Source organism: Schistocerca cancellata, chromosome 6 (assembly GCF_023864275.1).
Source record: "Schistocerca cancellata isolate TAMUIC-IGC-003103 chromosome 6, iqSchCanc2.1, whole genome shotgun sequence".
Classification (NCBI taxonomy): Eukaryota; Metazoa; Arthropoda; class Insecta; order Orthoptera; family Acrididae; genus Schistocerca; species Schistocerca cancellata.
In genome coordinates, this window is record NC_064631.1 from 690604286 (window position 1) to 690618033 (window position 13748).

At 39.1% G+C, this 13748-nt stretch overlaps 1 protein-coding gene across 1 annotated transcript in view; it reads left to right on the top strand.

Annotated features, from left to right (window-relative positions):
* LOC126191370 (phosphorylated adapter RNA export protein) overlaps window positions 1-13748 on the top strand; it is a 145977-nt gene that overhangs the window by 93075 nt on the left and 39154 nt on the right. The window lies entirely within an intron of this gene.

The following is a 13748-nucleotide window of genomic DNA, read 5'->3' on the forward strand; positions in this document are numbered from 1 at the left end:
AAGTCTGTGCCACAGACAGAAGTCTATGTATCATATAATCTGTTAACCAATAAACAATTTGTCTGAACGTAAGCATTTAGCTTCAGTATAAGCTTTATGCTATTTTCATTAAATTTGTAGGTGACTGAGGAGACTGCTTGAGCCTAAGTGACCATGTTGTTTATCTTTCCCTGTTTTATGGTTTTCTGTGTTTTATGGCAGCTGACTTGCAGTACTTTAACACTTAGTCAGTTTGCAATGAAGACGGTCTGTATTAATTATTGTTCCTGCTTATAATCTTAGATATCCTCACTACGAACTGTATAAATGTTTTATGTACTACACAATTTCACATATCATTATATCATGTCCCTGCCTTTGGGTGACATGTGTAATAGCACAGAATTTGTATTAAGCATAGTTGAGTCACATACACAATGTAGACATTGGGCTATGTATAATGCATTCTAGAAACCATGGGGTTGTATTAACTAATATTTCAACTTATAATGTTATATTCTCACTTCAAATTGGAAAATGTTGCACATATTACATTAAATTATTGTTTCACTGCAACATTAGTTCACAAAGTATTATATTTATGAAACTACTATGCACAACTAGTGTCTGCTGCTGCTGCTGCTGCTGCTGCTGCTGCTTTTCAAATTGTATATGAAGTTTGGCAAAGGGTGTTTTTGAGCACATATGTTATGATACCTCTTATGTAATTTTACTGGTAATATTTGTATATGCTTTGTAATTGGTCTGTCAGAGGCAATTTAGGACAATAACACTAGAGGGACATTCATGTTATTTCTTCTCCTCCTTTGACTGTTAAACTATTTTATGTACCATACCATAGATGTGCTCCACATATAACTGATAGTAAGAAAACAACCAGTATGTATCCTGAATTCAGCAAAAGTTTCACATATACTGGACCACGTATAATTTCCACTACCAGCTATTTATTCAGACAATTTTATTTCATACTAGAAGACGTAATTGAACGTTACACAAACTTTATTGTAGTTGACTTTTTATATCTCATTGCTGCTGTTGCAATTGATCCGCACTTTAGCTCCCGCGCAAAGACATGACAAGTCGCATGAGATGGGCAAGTGTCCCACGCATTGACCATTGACTTAAGTCCTATCCCAATCACATCTCTCTCCATCAATAGCTGGACAGTACTGCCTTTCAGTTTTAAGGCCGTTGTTATGCATAGCCTGAGGCTGTAGTTATTGTGGAGCAGCATGGCCAGAGCAGCATGGTGAGTGGAACAGTGATGGCAAAACAAACAACTGTTGTTCAGTGTGTGTGATTATAGTGGCACTGCAATGGGAATGGTGTGGAGCAGAACAGCACATACAGGCACTGAGCAAATTAAACGTGTTTGTTTCTGAGAGCGGCGACCAGAGCGTTCGAGTGACTGCAGCTGTGGTTGGGCAGTGCTGGCAGCGTTCAGCTGTTGCTGCGGTTGCAGATCAGTACTGTTGCTGATGCTTGTGTTTCTTTTGTTGTACTGTTGAGAAATTGGTATTAGTGGAAGCTCTGATAGCAGGTGTTTTACTTGGTGTCGTTTATGGGACCACCGAAACAACTATCATCACAACTGCTTCACTTTGGACAAGTTATGTGGTGGCAACCGAATTACAGACTATAAGTACAGAAAGTATTCCATTACTCTCATACTTCTTTCATCATCTTAAAATGAGGCAATAATAAAGTTGAAGTATCATAACTGAGAATAACATGAAAATTGTATTTTGTGTAGATCAGTGACAATGTTGTGGAGAGAATGTACATTTCACAATATCGTCAGCAAATTGTGGTGAAGTTTTTTTTTTGCTTTCAAAATATGCTCCACTTAACACTCATTATTCCAAAAGCACATTCTGTTAATCATTGTGGTCTGAAAAAGTATTCATTCCATGGATCTAAAACACTTAGATTGCAATGTTTGATAAAATGCTTCAACAATGGATTCCAATGAATATAAAAGGCTATCCAGTTTGTATATTCAGTAGTGGAGAGTCTGGCGGTATATTAAGCTCCCTTCTTGCATCAAGTGAAATACACTAAAAGAATAAAATCTACCACACTCCCTTCCCTTCCCTTCCCTTCCCTTCCCTTCCCTTCCCTTCCCTTCCCTTCTGTAGTCCCCAACATTGATTATAATAAATTTCCCCTGAGGATTACAATTGAATGAAAACTTTTTTAACCATAAAACATTGTTCCAGAATATTCTGGGCATTTTAGATAACGGTGTTTTGCGTCAACATCACCGACTGCAATTGAAAAGTTCTGTATGTTATATAAATCATTTACAGTATTTAGATAAAAGCACTCGCATATTGAGGAGCTGGAGGCAATCCCACAGCACATTCGTAGTTTACTCAACAGTACTTGTAACAGTTGTGAATGTCAGAGCCATGTCTTTAAAACTCCTTCTGGTTTCTATTAGATAACGGAAGTTTCACCCATTAATCATTTGCCATATCATGTGTTGATACCTCAAACAGTTTATGAGATACGAGGAATGTTACAAATATTTCATTCTGACTTTTTGTTGGCACTCGTGTTTGGAACGAAGCACTTTAGATACAATCAATTTTCTCGAGATAGGTGATAGATAGTGATGTCCTTTGTAGTTTGAAAAATAATTCAGTATGTTAGCTACATTTCTTATGCAGAAACATATGACCAAACATGCACCAAATGCAAATTCGCTGTGACCTTTCTTTTTCAATGCACACTTTTCGAAATTCATGTAGTAGGTTAGTTAATTTTGAAATCACAATAACTATGACCATTAACCAAATGATACACTGTTCTTCATAAAGCTAACAAGTAAAGCTATGAGAGTAGTTTCTCTAAAATCGTTTGAGAAAGATTGCGGATCGGCCAGTTTGCACATTTGGAGTCCACGCAGTTAAGCGAGCCTGCCGACTATGCTCAACTCCCTGCTCCACTATACCTGGGCGCAAAACAGCACTGTAACAGCTGCCTGACACACAGCTCTGCTGTACACTGTTGCACTGCTCCGCTATAATCTGAGACTAAGTCTTATGGTTTGGTGTGTGTTCTGGTTTTGTATTGTGCTGTGTGGTCCTATTTCATTTCATTTAGCTCTGGGTATATAATAGATAGTATTTTTATAATGAAAATGTAAAGAATAAAATGTTATTAATGTTAATTTCCTCTCTCTGAGGTTAGTTTTGCCAAAATATTATGCCAATCTAAGACAGCTTCTATGCAGATTTATTTTATCATGTTTTATATTTATTTTTGTTATACAGATGAAAAATTTTAAAACTCTGACTATTTAAAAAAATTACAATTTTGATATCTCTCTTTTCAATTATTTTAATCCACGTCATTATACTGTTCTGTCATCTAGTGTCATTTTCATTGACCTGTATGCCCAGGTACACAGTATCAGTCAGTCCGTTTGCTACATTGATCTAGTTAACAGTGACTGACATTGTGGCTTGGCGTGATGACTATGTCTCATGTCATATACAGCAGTGGTGTTTGTGCTATGTTTCACATTCACATACTGTTAACAAGACTGAGAGGTATGTTTCTCGCTGTAAATTTGTTGCATGTAGTTCCATGCCGTTGGCTTTGGATAGTGACACAGTGTCTTATTTATACTCTCAATTTAAACACCATATTTGTATTCTGATATGTACTCTTAACAGCTTTTGCATAATCATTTCTGGTGAGTGCTATTGCATTCTGAAATATTTCTGACTTGTAACCATCTAACAATTTGCAAAACTGAAAATGACTGTTTAAGCCATTGGAGGTAATAATCAGTGTTCTCTATATTACAATCTGGCAAAATAAAGGTTTTTACAGAATGTGCACCAGTCAAGTTTACAGATCGCCATTTCCACTCTGACTGTGTCAGGTAATTGTAGCAACTAGTAATGATGATAGTGGAAAAAATAGAGGCAAAAGAATGTTTATGAATGGAATAAATTGAAGAATAACATTTTGTGCAATATCAGAAATGTACACATTTTCCAGTCTGGAAGCTAAGTGTTACTGTACAACATTGTAAGATGAATAACCAGAATAAGAATTAAGAAATTTATAAAGGTAAGCTTGTGCAGCTTTATGTTCCATATTAGTACCTGAGGTGACAAAAGGTATGGGATACCTATATGCATGTATACAGATGGCAGTAATATTGCATACACAAGGTATAAAAAGGCCGTGCAGTGGCAGAGCTGTCTTTGGTACTCAGGTGATTCATGTGACAAGGTTTCCAATGTGATTGTGGCCACACAGTGGAAATTAACAAACTCTGCACACCTAAGAGTAGGTGGCTATGTTGTTAATACATCAGGACTTCCCACAATGGCCATCTTGTCAGATGACCTTAGCTGCAGCTGGGAGGTGCTCATGGGGAGAGCCCTTGAATGGAGTAGGTGGCATCAAGGTGGACGTTTCACACATGAAATGTAGCAGACTTTGTCAACATAATAGCTAGACTGATCTGGCAGTTTCAGCTAATTTTGTTGTTGTTGTTGTTGTTGTTGTTGTTGTGGTCTTCAGTCCTGAGACTGGTTTGATGCAGCTCTCCATGCTACCCTATCCCGTGCAAGTTTCTTCATCTCCCAGTACGTACATCCTTCTGAATCTGCTTAGTGTATTCATCTCTTGGTCTCCCTCTACGATTTTTACCCTCCAGGCTGCCCTCCAATGCTAAATTTTTGATCCCTTGATGCCTCAGAACATGTCCTACCAACCAGTCCCTTCTTCTCGTCAAGTTGTGCCACAAACTCCTCTTCTCCCCAATTCTATTCAATACCTCCTCATTAGTTATGTGATCTACCCATCTAATCTTCAGCATTCTTCTGTAGCACCACATTCCAAAAGCTTCTATTCTCTTCCTGTCCAAACTATTTACCGTCCATGTTTCACTTCCATACATGGCTACACTCCATACAAATACTTTCAGAAATGACTTCCTGACACTTAAATCTATACTCGATGTCAACAAATTTCTCTTCTTCAGAAACACTTTTCTTGCCATTGCCAGTCTACATTTTATATCCTCTCTGCTTCAATCATCGTCAGTTATTTTGCTCCCCAAATAGCAAAACTCCTTTACTACTTTAAGTGTCTCATTTCCTAATCTAATTCCCTCAGCACACTCAACTTAATTCGACTACATTCCATTATCCTTGTTTTGGTTTTGTTGATGTTCATCTTATATCCTCCTTTCAAGACAATGTACATTCCGTTCAACTGCTCTTCCAAGTCCTTTGCTGTCTCTGATAGAATTACAATGTCATCGGCGAACCTCAAAAAGTTTTTATTTCTTCTCCATGGATTTTAATACCTACTCCGAATTTTTCTTTTGTTTCCTTTACTGCTTGCTCAGTATACAGATTGAATAACATTGGGGAGAGGCTACAACCCTGTCTCACTCCCTTCCCAACCACTGCTTTCCTTTCATGCCCCTCGACTCTTATAACTGGCATCTGGTTTCTGTACAAATTGTAAATAGCCTTTCGCTCCCTGTATTTTTCCCCTGCCATCTTTAGAATTTGGAAGAGAGTATTCCAGTCAACATTGTCAAAAGCTTTCTCTAAGTCTACAAATGCTAGAAAAGTAGGTTTGCCTTTACTTAATCTAGCTTCTAAGATAAGTCATAGGGTCATTATTGCCTCACGTGTTCCGATATTTCTACGGAATCCAAACTGATCTTCCCCGAGGTCGGCTTCTACTAGTTTTTCCATTCGTCTGTAAAGAATTCACGTTAGTATTTATTAAACTGATAGTTCGGTAATTTTCACATCTGTCAATACCTGCTTACTTTGGGATTGGAATTATTATATTCTTCTCGAAGTCTGAGGGTATTTCGCCTGTCTCATACATCTTGCTCACCAGATGGTAGAGTTTTGTCAGGACTGGCTCTCCCAAGGCCGTCAGTAGTTCCAATGGAATGTTGTCTACTCCGGGGGCCTTGTTTCGACTCAGGTCTTTCAGTGCTCTGTCAAACTCTTCACGCAGTATCATATCTCCCATTTCATCTTCATCTACATCCTCTTCCATTTCCATAATATTGTCCTCAAGTACATCACCCTTGTATAGACCCTCTATATACTCCTTCCACCTTTCTGCTTTCCCTTCTTTGCTTAGAACTGGGTTTCCATCAAAGCTCTTGATATTAATGCAAGTGGTTCTCCTTTCTCTAAAGGTCTCTCTAATTTTCCTGTATGCAGTATCTATCTTACCCCTAGTGAGATAAGCCTCTACATCCTTACATTTGTCCTCTAGCCATTCCTGCTTAGCCATTTTGCACTTCCTGTCGATCTCATTTTTGAGACGTTTGTATTCCTTTTTGCCTGCTTCATTTACTGTATTTTTATATTTTCTCCTTTCATCAATTAAATTCAATATTTCTTCTGTTACCCAAGGATTTCTAATAGTCGTCTTTTTACCTACTTGATCCACTGCTGCCTTCACTACTTCATCCCTCAGAGCTACCCATTCTTCTTCTACTGTAATTCTTTCCCCCACTGCTGTCACTTGTTCCCTTATGCTCCCCCTGAAACTCTGTACAACCGCTGGTTCTTTCAGCTTATCCAGGCCCCATCTCCTTAAATTCCCACCTTTTTGCAGTTTCTTCAATTTTAATATGCAGTTCATAACCAATAGATTGTGGTCAGAGTCCACATCTGCCCCTGGAAATGTCTTACAATTTAAAACCTGCTTCCTAAATCTCTGTCTTACCATTATATAATATATCTGATACCTTTTAGTATCTCTGGGATTCTTCCATGTATACAACTTTCTTTTATGATTCTTAAACCAATTGTTAGCTATGATTAAGTTATGCCCTGTGCAAAATTCTACCAGACGGCTTCCTCTTTCATTTCTTAGCCCCAATCCATATTCACCTACTATGTTTCCTTCTCTCCTTTTTCCTACACTGGAATTCCAGTCACCCATGACTATTAAATTTTCGTCTCCCTTCACTATCTGAATAATTTCTTTTTCTCATCATACATTTCATCAATTTCTTCATCATCTGCAGAGCTAGTTGGCTTATAAACTTGTACTACGGTAGTAGGCATGGGCTTCGTGTCTATCTTGGCCACAATAAGACGTTCACTATGTTGTTTGTAGTAGCTTACCCACACGCCTATTATTTTATTCATTATTATACCTACTCCTGCATTACCTGTATTTGATTTTGTATTTATAACCCTGTATTCACCTTACCAAAAGTCTTGTTCCTCCTGCCACCGAACTTCGCTAATTCCCACTATATCTAACTTTAACCTATCCATTACCCTTTTTAAATTTTCTAACCTACCTGCTCGATTAAGGGATCTGACATTCCACCCTCCGATCCGTAGAACGCCAGTTGTCTTTCTCCTGATAACAAAGTCCTCTTGAGTAGTCCCCGCCCGGAGATCCTAATGGGGGCCTATTTTACCTCCGGAATATTTTACCCAAGAAGACGCCATCATCATTTAACCATACAGTAAAGTTGCATGCCCTCGGGAAAAATTACGGCTGTAGTTTCCCCTTGCTTTCAGCTGTTCGCAGTACCAGCACAGCAAGGCCGTTTTGGTTATTGTTACAAGGCCAGATCAGTCAATCATCCAGACTGTTGCCCCTGCAACTACTGAAAAGGCTGCTGCCCCTCTTTAGGAACCATACGTTTGTCTGGCCTCTCAACAGATACCCCTCCGTTTTGGTTGCACCTATGGTATGGCCATCTGTATCGCTGAGGCACGCAAGCCTCCCCACCAACGGCAATAGGTTTCAGCTAATAGGTATCTACATTATATTGATCCGGCAGACTCAGTTGTTAGGTATCCAGGTTCAGTGTGGACAGCTGCTTTCCCTACCTTGGCTACCCCTTGGGAAAAGGGATAAGCCAGATGACTGGAGACAATTCATTCAATATCTAGTGTCTGCTAGAAAACATGGAGATACTTTTACAGTGCCAAGCCATTATTTTTCATGACCAAATAGAAGATAAATTTAGAAAAGTAGACACATTTGAAAGAATGTGAAATTGGTCACTACTGATTAAATCCTCCCCTGCTGCACAGTATCCAGCATTTAAGACATGTGAAAAACCGGATGACTTGTCAGTAAAAACTTTGAACATGGTACAAAGAGTTCTCTTTCACAGAGACCTTACGTTCTACATGTGATGTGCAACCTTACATCCCACCACAAGTGAGATGTTTTCAATGCTTACATTTTGGGCACATTATCTCATTGCATGGCAGACCCAAAATGCGGAAACAGTGAAAGATCTCTTGTAGAAGATCATTCTTGCAAACAACACCTTCGTGTGTAAACTGTACTGAATACCATATCCCCCACCCTCGTGTGACATTCATCAGTTTGCCCAGTATTTAAAGCAGAAAATAAAATCCAAGAGTATAAAGCAATGGTCTGCATTTCATATCCAGAGGCATGGAAAAAATATGAATGCATTCATTAAGTCGACATTAAAAGATGCCAAATTGTGCAAAAGTTGTTGCTGTTATGCTACCTACCTCATCCCTTTGCCACCTGCTATAAACCAAGAACTTGCAGGCAGAACGAAAAGTTTTATGCAAGAGAAAACTTCATTCCTTTTGGTTTCCTATCTTACAGAGCCAGCATGAGCCTACCAGCAGATACAGCAAGAGAAATTGTGTATCCCTCCAACAACACAAGAGAGGAAGACCTACGCCACAGTATCTTCCTCCCAAAATGTAACTGGCATACAGTTAAATACTAGTCAGTAGTCAAAAGAGTCTGAAACATTAGGCCGAAGTAACATACAGTCATCTTCATACCCGGACCTACAACCTGAAAAATTCCGAGATGGAAAGCAACAAAAAGAGAAAAGGAGGGAAAAAGATAAGAGAATAAGAATACAAAGAACTTATTCCTCATTTCTGACAGGGGAGGGGGGAATCGTCCTTGACACTGAAAGCATCAATGGATGCTGTTCCAACCACATGGGAGGAATAAGAACACACTGTAGATAAATGTTTTGTATGATTTTACAACAAAATTGCAATGGCTGCTATTGCCACCTGGAATAAATTTGACAGTTAGTCACAAATTGTCCCACAGTATGTATTGCAATACAAGAATCCAGATTTTAGAAGACCATCTTCCAGTTTCTAGAGATTATAATATTTGTACTCAAAATGGAATAAACACAAAACAGACAGCCAGAGATGTTGGCACACTACTCAACTCGAAACACCTTCCATAAAAAAATACCTATGTGCACTGCACTCAAAGCAATAGCCATTAGAATGCAGTTGAGCGTAATGAAAATCTGTGATATCTACATTCCTGATGACCAAGAAAATTCCTTCTACATTCCTGATGACCAAGAAAATTCCTACATAGAAATGGAAGACCCAATTTCTTTTTTATGGAAGATTTTAATGCCCACAATCACATTTTGGGCAAAGAGATAACAACTAGTACAGGGCGACTAGCAGGAGACTATTCTTAGACCTTGATCTCTGCCTAATAAATTTTGGAGCCTCATCACACTTCACCACCTCTTATGACTCCTTTTCTGCAATACATATGACAATTTTCAGTCGTAACTTCACACTTACGATCCAGAACTTTCACAACCACCTTTGTGAGAATGATCGTTACCAAATTATTGTATTGATCCCAAATTTACAGCGGACAGTAATTTACCATTTGGGTCACTGCGAAGAGTCAGTTGGATTTCCACTACTGCTAAAGTGGAGAGTACACTAAATACTGTAAGGTCACAGATATAGTTACTATTTGAGTATTGATACTGGCACATGGCGGCCCAGCGCAGCAACACTGCTGCCAGGAGAACCTCCAGTGATTGAGATGGTCAGTTGGGCACCAGCCATTACTGCTGAAGCAGGAGGCAAGGAATAGTGGGGAGTCGCGGCTGAATGTCAGTTGTGGTTGGACGATAAAAGACCGTGTGACATGAGAGTTCAGTAAATCCATTAAATGTTGCAGTGTTTGTGGATGAGATGGAGAACTTGTCAATACTAGAAGCCAGTCAGCAAAGATTGGTAGAAGCAGTGATAACCTCAGAAAAGTAATAACAGGCCGAAGTAAGAGTGAATGTCAGTACATGTGCCCAGAAACATTAGGAACATGTTTGTGCCTTGTACTAGAGACAATAAACCTATCACTTCTGTGAAGTCATTGTCTCCTTTGAAATCCTTTTCATATCTATTAGAACCAAGTGTGAATATTTTTAATGGCAAGTGTGGTGATTTTGCTAGGGCATGTACTGGTTGGCACAAAGTCCGCGTTTTACCCTTCAGGTGCATGTTCCTTGAGATTAAGATGCCCACACTAAGCTATGCAGCATTATCATTAGTCTGATTGCCATGGTTATATCAACAATGCTGGTTTTAGAAAGAAACTTGGCCATGATTGATATGATTAATGGAGTAAGCATCTAACAATGCATATAAAAAGATTGATGAAGTAGTACAGGTCATAAAAAAAGACCACAGGTGTTATAAGAGAATGATGAAGGGCTCTACGACAACACAGGTGACACACATTTTCTGAAAACTTAATTGTGTTTAGAATATTAAGGGCAAAAGCACATTACTTAGTGAAACTAAAGAACAAAATTGTTGGGAATGATAATGTTTCATGTATGAAAGCACATACCTCAGCTGTGCAGATAGAGTTGAAATTATGGCAGATTTGTGGATTTCATGATGCTAACAGAATCCAAGGAATTTTGACAAAGGGGAAAGTAACACCAGTTTCTGTGATATTGCTGAACTTTTAGCAGTGTATTATGTAGAAATGTTGGCATCTAAGAATTACTATCCTAATTTTACTCATCTTGTCAGACATACACAATCTACAATGTACACGTTACATCCTGGGAACTAAATAACACTTTAAAACATTGTAGAGATACGTCTCTAAGACCAGACAATGTCCATATTAAAATGCTTCAACATCTTGGTGAAAATGTTAAAAATTTATAGGAAAGTTTTTCTAAGGTACGTCAAGACAGTGAATTTTACTTTCAGTGGGAAGAGAGAATCACAATACCTATACCAAAACTAGACAATACCAAAAAATTAGAAATATCTACAGACCAAACAACTTAACAAGTAACTGAGACAATTATTAGAAAGAATGATTAATGCACAAATTCAGCGATATTTGGAATCTAGAAATCTTCTTTCCAGTTTCCAATGCAAGATTCTAAGATCTTGAACTGTGGAACATCTCACACAATTGCAGTATGCTATTCAAGGGCCTGAGTTTCACTTTTCGTATTTCCATTATTTCATGGGGTTTTTGTGCAGGAAATTTAAAGCAGCCATAAGAAGAATTCTTATGATCTCACTTGACATGGCACTTATCCATTTACGAATGGGATATTTGAAATTCATTAATTCATACATCAGGTTTCATCTAGCCCATCTTAAAGGAGAGCCTTCAGGGGTGTGAAATGAGTCACGTTATAGGTGACCAAAGTAACTCTCACAGTCCTCTTTAGGCAAGTGAGAGGCTTATTGAGTTTTGTTAATATGTCATGTGACAATTCCTGTAAAACTTACAATTTATTAAAACTTAATTCTTCTCAAAACTAACTCCAGTTCCACTGAGCCAATCAATTGTTTGCTGTTTTTATTGCTGCCATACTCCACCTACCTGCATTACGCACAAGATGGGTAGTTTTCAGAAAGCAGTTAATATCCAGAATGTAATTTTCTCTCTTCAGCGGAGTTTGTGCAATATGAAACTTCTTGGTAGATTAAAATTGTGTGCCGGACCGAGACACAAATTCAGGGCCTTTGCCTTTCGCGGGCAAGTGCTCTACCATCTGAGCTACCCAAGCATGACTCACGACCCGTCCTCACAGTTTTAATTCCACTGGTATCGTGTCTCCTACCTTCCAAACTTCACAGAAGCTCTCCTGCAGACCTGGAAGAACTAGTGTTCCTGGAAGAAAGAATATTGCAGAGACATGGCTTAGCCACAGCCTGGGGGATGTTTCCAGAGTGAAATTTTGACTCTCCAGCGGAGTGTGCACTGATGTGAAACTTCCTGGCAGATTAACACTGGATGTTGGACCAAGGCAGGACGGGTCCTGAGTCATGCTTATGTAGCTCAGATGGTAGAGCTCTTGCCCGTGAAAGGCAAAGGTCCCCAATTCATTTCTCAGTCTTTCACACAGTTTTAACCTGCCAGGAAGTTTCATATCAAGGTACACTACATCTACATCTGCATCTACATCTACATCTACATTCATACTCCGCAAGCCACCTGATGGTGTGTGGCAGAGGGAACCTTAAGTACCTCTATTGGTTCTCCCTTCTATTCCAGTCTCGTATTGTTCATGGAAAGAAAGATTGTTGGTATGCCTCTGTGTGAGCTCTTAATCTCTCTGATTTTATCCTCGTGGTCTCTTCGCGAAATATACATAGGAGGGAGCAATGTACTGATTGTCTCCTCGGTGAAGGTATGTTCTCGAAACTTCAACAAAAGCCCATAACGAGCTACTGAGCGTCTCTCTTGCAGATTCGTCCACTGGAGTTTATCTATCATCTCCATAAGGCTTTTGCGATTACTAAATGATCCTGTAACGAAGTGTGCTGCTATCCGTTACATCTTCTCTATCTCTTCTATCAACCCTATCTGGTACAGATCCCACACCGGTGAGCAGTATTCAAGCAGTGGACGAACAAGTGTACTGTAACCTACTTACTTTGTTTTTGGACTGCATTTCCTTAGAATTCTTCCAATGAATCTGTCTGACATCTGCTTTACCAATGATTAATTTCATATGGTAATTCCATATTAAATCGCTCCTAATGCCTACTCCCAGATAATTTATGAAATTAACTGCTTCCAGTTGCTGACCTGCTGTATTGTAACTAAAGGGTAAAGGATCTTTCTTTCTGTGCATTCGCAGCTCATTACACTTGTCTACATTGAGATTCAATTGCCATTCCCTGCACCATGCGTCAGTTTGTTGCAAATCCTCCTGCATTTCTGTACAATTTTCCATTGTTACAACCTCTCGATACACTACAGCACCATCCGCAAAAACCTCAGTGAACTTCCGATGTCATCCAAAAGGTCATTTATGTATATTGTGAGTAGCAACGGTTCTACGACACTTCCCTGTGGCACACCTGAAATCACTCTTACTTCAGAAGACTCCTCTCCATTGAGATGACATGCTGTCTTCTGTTATCTAGGAACTCTTCAATCCAATCACGCAATTGGTCTGATAGTCCATATGCTCTTACTTTGTTCATTAAACGATTGTGGGGAACTGTATCAAACACCTTGTGGAAGTCAAGAAACACGGCATCTACATAAGAACCCGTATCTTTGGCCCTCTGAGTCTCGTGGACGAATAGCGCGAGCTGTGTTTTACATGATCGTCTTTTTCGATACCCATGCTGATTCCTACAGAGTAGATTTCTAGTCTCCAGAAATGTCATTATACTTGAACATAATACATGTTCCAAAATTCTACAACTGAACGACGTTAGAGATATAGGTCTATAGTTCTGCACATCTGTTCAACGTCCCTTCTTGATAACGGGGATGACCTGTGCCCTTTTCCAATCTTTTGGAACGCTATGCTCTTTTAGATACCTACAATACACCGCTGCAAGAAGGGGGGAAAGTTCTTTTGCGTACTCTGTGTAAAATCAAACTGGTATCCCATCAGGCCCAGCAGCCTTTCCTCTTTTGAGCGATTTTAATTGTTTTTCTATTCC